Source organism: Athene cunicularia, assembly GCF_003259725.1.
Source record: "Athene cunicularia isolate RWA chromosome 4 unlocalized genomic scaffold, athCun1 chr4_part1, whole genome shotgun sequence".
NCBI lineage: Eukaryota > Metazoa > Chordata > Aves > Strigiformes > Strigidae > Athene > Athene cunicularia.
Genome location: NW_020799098.1, coordinates 3,226,106 through 3,234,802, shown reverse-complemented (window position 1 = coordinate 3,234,802; position 8,697 = coordinate 3,226,106).

The window sequence follows — 8,697 nt, the reverse complement described above, 5'->3', positions numbered from 1 at the left end:
CCCCCCCAAATTCCATTGAAGTCACATAATATCTTACAGGAGTAAATGCATATTTTGATATTACCTTTGCAGCATGGGATTCCTATTCCTAGGGTCAAGGCTAGATATCTGAGAAAATGCAACCAGCCCATCTGCCAACAATGATTAGACTTCATGTGACTTCTAGCAAGATGCAAAAATGCAAGAAATAGTAAGAATTTAAATCCACAATATCCAGTGGTTGTTCTAAACCCTAAGGAATTAATTAAATATATATGTATATTTCAATTATAAACTGATCTTGACACTTTTTCTGCTTAAATATGTAGCAAGCGAGTCTTGAAAAGGTGTGGATTTATTTATTTGCTTTTTATTTTATCAACACAAAGCTAGTTTAATTTGCTGTAATAGTTCTCATTTGTGTCTTAAAAGAAAATCCTCAAGAACGCTTTGTGTTCTTAAGCACTTCACTATCATAAATCTGTATTGCTTCGCTGACTTTAGAAATGCTGACATGATTTATACCTGTTGTGGATCCAATTCTCCATTCTTTGGTGTTGGGAGCCAGCACAACAGTTCACTGAAGTTTATTAGACTGTTTCTGATCAACAGGAAAATAAAAACCTCACGTGGTTTTTTGTTTTGTTGTTTTTTTTTTTCTTTATGATAATTTCTACTTCTTTAAGATTCTGATCCTGCAAGGTACTTGAACCCACATTCCCTGTTATGTGCAAGGGCCTCTCATTGAGTTCAGGGGGAACCCTGAGGCTCTTGACAGTCTGCAGGACAGGACCCTAATAGTTGGAAGGAAATTGCCTTGCATCTTGTAGAACCCGCTAATGTGCTTGTGCATTCATGCACAGCAATTGATCTTACAAGCTTCTGAGTGTTCACTGGACTTGCCATTATACGATGAATATTTTATAGCTGCGCCACTATAATAACAGTAATTACATTTGCCCTTTTACAGAACCTTTTATCTAAGGATTTCAAGGTGCTTTATGGATGTTAATGAAGCCCCACAGTCTTCTTGTAGAGTAAGAATTATTATCATACTGCAATTGGGGAAGCTGAGGTACAAAAATTTTGAACTTGACCTTGCCAAGGTCATCTCACAAATCTCTGCCAGAACTAGGATATGAATTTAAGGATCTTTGCTCCAGACTGACTATAGTTATTTTCTTTATTTGGACTATGCCACCAGTTGAAGAAAACTGTTTACAGTTGAAACTTTGGGTATTTTCCTATTGTTTGGAACACTGTAAATTTTCACTGCTCTGAAGAGTCACCGTGCCCCTCAAAACACCCTCACAAAATAATCCAAACCAGGAGGTACATACTGAAATGAATTTGAGGTGCTACACCCAGAGGACCTGGTTCTATAGGAGAGATGCCAGCAGAGACATTTCACTGTATATGAGCCCACTCTTGCAGGTAGTGTTACAAAACTCCTAATGCCAACATGAGCTGTCAATGGGCTGTGAACAAAGTCCATAGTTGAAAGGCACTTTTCTCTCAATCGTTTTACGAATAGTGAAAAGAGGTCCCAAGGTATATTCTAATGTCAGTGCCTGTCGTTTAGATGAATGAAAATGACTCACTGTGATTGCTTCTTTGATAAACTTATTTACGATAAGAGTGCTAGCCCTTGATTGCTTTGTAACAAAACAAAACAAAACAAAACAAAAAAAGTGTAATTATTATACGATGATTATACAGTTAGGTTTGTGTCTAAAATGAGCATGAAAAACACCTGTTCATCCAGGGTGAATGAGCACATTTCCTGAGTGGAAAAGTACCTTAATACACCTTAATCAAAATGGGATGCATGCTCACAGCCACCGCAGGGCGTGGTAGATTTTGGGTAGCTAAACTTGCAGAAAAAAAAAATTCCAGATCAGCGAGCCCACATACACAGCAGAAGCAAGCTGCATGTGTTTCGATCTCAATCGTATCCCTGAGGGAACACGAAGTATCTTCACGTTGTCAGCTTCAGACTTTGATGTGACCAAAACCACATGTTGGATTTCCCCGTAGCAGGGGAAGAGATGTGTGCCAGGTTGTGCAACGTGAGAGGTGGGGACACAATGGGGACAGTGGCCCCATGCCCCGAGCTGCTGCTTCCTAGCACACTGGGATAGCAGGACCCACAGAAATAGGTAAGTAAATATAAAATATTCTCTGATTCCTAAAGTGGACAAAATCCTGGCTTCACAAAACTGGGAAATTATCACTGACTTCTGCCCATCCAGGATGTTCTTTAAGCAGTTCAGAGATACCTTTACCAGTTAGGAAGACACTGTAATTATTGTAAATGATGCAAAATCCTTTAAGCTATAAGAGATTTGACCTATATAATCAATATCTTGTGATAACAAGGTTTAGCCTGGTAAGAACTACTGTGCAGTAATAACATTTTTTGTGATTTATTTGTCTTAACTTCCAAGTTTTCCATCCAACAAACCTACATCTTTCAGCAAAACAGTATCACAGAGCGGCGTTATTGTGCAGGGGCATTTGGATATCACCGTAAGAAAGCAAGAAGCTCCTGGCCTGGGGGAGGTTGAAAAGGGATGAGTGGGGTGCCAGCACATCCAAGATGAGCAGGAATAAAGCAAAACCACCCTCACCACAGAGAAATACCTGGTGCAGACAACACACCTTGAGAAAGGAGTTATCCTCTTAGTACAAGTTTTTTATTTTTCTTTTCCCTTCTCCTTGTGGGATCAATGTAAAGATTCCTCCCTAAAGAGGGATGGGGATTCCTGTCCCTTGCAGGGCTGTATGAGCAGTTTTCCCTCTTTTATAAAAGGGTGTTTTGGGGTTTTTTTATCATTCATGGGAAAAACATCCAGAGGAAACTACTCACGGTAACTACCCATCTGAAACAAAACCCTGGGCACAGCCACACAGTGCTGAGTAATGTTCCACAGGTTACCAGCAGCAGCTCTCTGAACTGTAAGTTGTGAACACAACTATATTTTAAGTTCAAGTGATTTGCAAACACCTTAGTATGGCCTGACAATTTCACTGTTGCCTTTTACTTATTCACTTCAGCTCTTCTGCCTTAGCACCTCTCAGCTTTGATGCACTCAGAATCATTAGTACGTAAAGCACATTTAATCTCTGCTGCTGAGTTTATATTTCTGAACAGAAGCAAAAACTCATACCAATTAATTATTTACAGAGTTGGAGACTTCTAAAATGTATCTCAAAGAAGTTCACAGATTTATTAATTTCAGCTCATCTTATTTGGAGTTTTGTTAATGGGATTTTTAGCAGGTGAGTAGCTGTTTTATTTCTACATGCATCATACTCACTTTAAATGCCATTTCATTAGAAGATGTTTATGACCAGAACACTTGAAAGTAAACGTGAACTGCCTAAAGCCTTTTTCTCCATTGCTTGTGCTTAGGCTGAAAAATCCCTGAAATCAAAGATTTGATGGATTTTTGTTTTGTTTTCATTACAGGTTTTTATTCTGTGCATGTAACCAATGAAATACATCAGTTGGAGTGGACATTGCTTTTTGAAAACCACAAAGCACTTGATTTATTCAAATTATGTTTACATAGGAATTACTTCACCCATCAGTGAAATGCAGCTGCCTCTGGCTTGGAAGACGTCAGTCTTTAAAAAGAAACATTGCTAAGTGAAAAGAACTTTATCTAATATAAAACTTGAGGAGGAATGTAGGCTTGCAGAATATAATTACTCATTTGGATCTTAGCCCAGACACCAAAGTTATCATTCCCTCTTTAGCAAAAGTAACTTGGAATCTTAAGTGGTTACAGATCATGCAAGCCTTGATTCTGCAACCTTTCTGGAAAATAAAAATAGTAATAGTAGTATAATGCTTCTCAAATATTTAGAGGTAATTGCATTTAACATTTACACGGCACTTTAATCAAGAAACCTCTAAGCACTCTATAAAAGTAAAGGTGCGTTTGATTTTCGGGGCAGCCCCACTCGCTACTTTTGGTTCTCCACATTTCAAAGCCTGAAATATGTTGTCGCAAGGCAAATAATTGACTCTATTCTGGCCTCTGAATTCCTGCAGAACTTCTCAGTGTTTCTGACGGGGAAGTTTTCTGCATGGATGTAGCAGATACAGCTACAAGGATGTGGTCACACAGTAGTGGCTGTGACAGCCAGGGTTGGTTTGAAGGATTGGTTAGCCTTCCAGCCTATTGATTTTGAGTTTTGTAGCAGCATATTTAGCACTGGTGTCAAAGTCATGGATGGGTCTGTGATAAAGCTTCTGTGGTATGTTAAAAGCAGTGAGATTCCAGAGTGGGCACATCCATTTTCTGTATGATGTGCAACATCTATGCAATCATTTCTATCCACAGCAAAATGTAACCTATCAGTCGGTGAGCATGTTTCAGCAATGGAGATATTATCTATTTCCTTCTGTATCCTTGACATTTCCATCAGTTTCCCCAAAGGATTCTCTGTCTTCCATTCCCAGATTATGAGCTATTGCCAGACTGTCATCTGAAGATCTGTGTTATTTTACATTGTCTTGGGAAAATATCTGTCCCAGAATTGGAGGAGAAGGAAAATATTATCCAAATGGTACTAAAATCCATATTTCATGTACTACAGCATTTTCATAAAACCCAATGGGAAAATAGGATGAGAAACTTTACGGAGAAAAAAGAGCAGAAGGTTACAAAGAATGACACAATAATGAAAAGAAAGAGGGATTGTGTGTATTTTTCCTTTTAAAAGAAGGAGTCTAAATATCCTTAAAATCTTTTTACTTTTGTCTTACCATACAAGATGTTAGGGAACCTGCCATGTGAACTGTCTGTAATAATAATAATAATAATAATAATAATAATAATAATAATAATAACAACAATAATAATAACAACAATAATAATAGAAAAAATAGTTCCATACAGTTTATGATGTATCAGTTTAATTCTGAGAAACTGTAAAACTTGTTCCAACTGATCACATGAGCATTAGAGATTTCCTAGCAAATTCCAGCGTTAGGTAAATTCACCTTGTCCCTCTCTCTGCATCAGGATTTTAACATCAGGATTTCCTGAAGAGCGATGATGATTAAGTCAATTGCAACTACATTACTGAGATTGGGGACATGAAATACAATTTGAAGGTCACATAAATTTCTCCAATTAATAAACTTTTCTGTGTGGGCAGAGGACACCAGAGGAGAAAAAAACTTTTTCTGTAAGAGGAGTTGCTTACTTCCACACTTTCAAGGTACAAGTTGTATTTGAAGATAAAGGAAATAAAGAACTTTGGCAGAAAGAGCTACTGTGACCTCAAAAAAAAAAGCCTTTATAGATAAAAATCCTGACTTCTTGAAATAGTCTTCAGTCCATAAGTGTCCCCTCAAAAGGTCAGGAGGTTCAGTAGAAATATCATCTTGGGTGGATGCAACTGTGAATGTGAACTTCATTCGATTCTAAGGAAGGCTTTCCTCCTGGTACGGACGTACTGAATGATTCCTCTGCCTCAGTCTTTACTAGTAAGACCAGTCGTTATATATCTAAAGAATCTAGAGACTAGGGATAAAGTTTGGAGCAAGAAAGGCATGCATCTGGTGGAAAAAGATCTGATTCGAGTATACTTAAGAAAATTTGACATGTGTCCATCCATGAGCTCCGATGAGATGTACCCATAGTGCTGAGCTGGTTGAAGTCACTGCAAGGCCACTCTCAATAATCTTTGAATGACTGGGGTGATTGGGAGAAGTGCCTGAGGGCTGGAGGAATGCAAATGTCACTCCTATCTACAAAAAGGGAAGACAGGAGGACCCAGGGATTTACAAATTGGTCAGCCAGCTTCACCTTGACCCTTGGAAAGGTGATGAAGCAGCTAATCCTGGAAACCAGGAAATCCTGGAGTAGTTGGGCACATGAAGGCACGTGAAGGTATCAGGAGTAGTCAGAATGGATTCGCAAAGGGGAACTCATGCTTCATCAACTTGATAAAATTCTATAATATTTGGATTGATACTGTCTTGAGACAGGGGAGAACGGTGAACATTGTCTACCTGGACATTGTCTGCCTGGACAGTAAAGGCTTTTGACACTGTCCTCCACAATAATCTCATTGAGAAGCTGATAAAGTATGGGCTGGATGAGCAGAGAGTGGGGTGGACTGAATACTGACTGAACCACCGGGGGCAGTCGTGCTGCCATCAGAGGGACCTCCCCAGGCTGGAGAAATGGGCTAAGAGGAACCTCGTGAGTTCCACAAGGAGAAGAGCAAAGTCCTGCCCCTGGGGAGGAACAACCCCAGGCACCAGTATGTGCTGGGGGCCACCCAGCTGGAAAGCAGCTTGGCAGGAAAGGCCCTGGGGGTCCTGGCGGGCACCGAGGTGACCCTGAGCCATCAAGGTACCCTGGCTGCAAAGAAAGCCAATATATTCCTGTGTTAGGAAGTGTTTTCAGCATGTCAGGGGTGGTGATCCTTCTTCTCTACTCAGCACTGGTGAAACCACACCTGGAGTACTGTGTCCAGTTCTGAGGTCTCCAGTGCTATAGATGTACAGAGTCACTAGGGTGATGAAGTGACTGGTTTATCTCTCCTGTGAGGAAAGGCTGAGAGAGGTGACTGATTAGTCTAGAGAAGGAGGGGATCTCATCATTGTCTATAATTACCGGCAGGGAGGGTGCAGTAAGAAGGAACCAGGCTCTTTTCAGTGCTGCCCAGTGACAGGACCAGAGGTTTGTGGGCACACACTGAAACACAGTAGGGTGCCTCTGAACATCAGGAAGCACTTTTGGACTGTGAAGGTGACCGAGCACTGGCACAGGTTGCCCAGAGGTGTTGTGGGGACTCCATCCTTGGAGATATTCAAAAGTCACTGAGGCACAGTCCTGGAGAACTGGTTCTAGGTGGCCCTGCTACCTAGGGGAGGTGGACAACATGACCTCCAGAGGTCCTTTCCAATCTCAGTCTGCAGGTTTTGTCTGGGATAGAGTTATTTTTCTTCACAACAGCTCGTATGGGGATGTGTTTTGGATTTGTGCTGAAAAGAGTGTTGGTAACACAGGGGTGTTTCTGTCACTGCCGAGCAGGGCTTACAGAGTCAATGCCTTTTCTGCCTCTCACCCGCAAGGAGGCTGGGGGTGCACAATAAGTTGAGAGGGGACACAGCTGGGACAGCTGACCCCAGTGAAGCCAAGACATATGGCGTCATGCTCAGCACATAAAGCTGGGGGAAGAAAAAGGGATGGGGGGGACATACAGAGTGATGGCGTTTGTCTTCCCAAGTCACTGTTACATGTGATGGAGCCCGGCTTTCCTGGAGATGGCTGAACCCTACCTGCCGATGGGAAGTGGGGAATGAATTCCTTGTTTTGCTTTGCTGGTGTGCAGCTTTTGTTTTACTTATTAAACTGTATTTGTCTCAACCCATGAGTTCTCTCACTTTTCCTTTTCTGATTCTCTCCCTCATCCCACTGTGGGGGGAGTGAGCAAGCGGCTGTGCACCATGACACTCAATCGTTCCGTGATTCTGTGATGCAGTAATTCTGTGATTCTGAGTCTAAATAACTCAGCTTTATGAAACTGAAGATCTTCAAAATAAGATCAGAGATGTAAAAACATCTGTCTTTACAGATGCCCCCATGGCTGTTAAAATAAAATGTTCTCCTAAGTCTACCAGGTGGTCTGAAAATTCCCTTTTGAATGTTTCCAATGTTTTATCATGTGATTTAAAATATCCTAAACCAAAAGGCTTCTAATTATACATTACCCTAGGGAAGGAAAATCGCAGGTTTCCTGGGTTCTACTGTTGGATTTCACCCTGCCCATCAGAATTGGTGTTAAGAGATAGGAAGAGGTCGGTGTGTGTTAGAGCAGAGAGCAGCAAGCAAGAAAGGATGACTGAGGAGTCTGAGAAATTGCTAGTACTCATGGTCCAGCCCTTCAAAAATTTCTGTGAAGGGGCAGCACCCAACACATGCTATTTTTCAGTAGACTGTGGGTTTCCCTCAGTAATGAGAAAAGCTTGTTTTCTTGTTTTTTCCTTTGCACTGTATGTGTTCGTGGCCACATTGCAGAGGTAGAAAGAGCTATTAATTTCCTTAGAAAATTATATTTGAAATCTTCTTGCCTTTTTAACAAACTCATCCATCTCCACAGCACCTTTGGTACTAGGCAATTTCTACAAATCAAACTGAACATTCGATCCGTGTTGTTTTTAATGATCTTCCTTGCCAATATTTATAATGTGCCTTGAAAGCTGAGGCACACCAGGAGTTAGATATTTAGTATTAATTAATGTGTCACTCCCCAGAACATGCACATGCTGGGGAAACTAGTAGCCATGTTTAATTCTACCAGAGGTCGGAGGCACTTATAAACTGATAATATATTTATTTTTTTTTTTTTTTTTTTTTTTTTTTTGAGATTTAGCTCATTTCTTCAAGTTCTCCTCTCCCTTTTAATTGCTGCAGTCTCACTTTGCCAACCTGAATTTCATTTCCCTCTTGCCCAGGTCCTATTGCCTCTGACTCTATCTATCTTCAGACTCCTCCTAGCACCCTTATTAGAACTTTTTATAATTGCTATCAGTGATTATACAGTAGCACCCAATGGGGCAGATGATAGTTGTTGAAAGGTACGAAGAAGAGTCTGGAGGAAAGGATTCCAATACAGAAAAGACACAGAGGTGACTGTCACATCAAAAAATGCATAGGTTATTTCTACACTAGTATATGTATGAAGGCC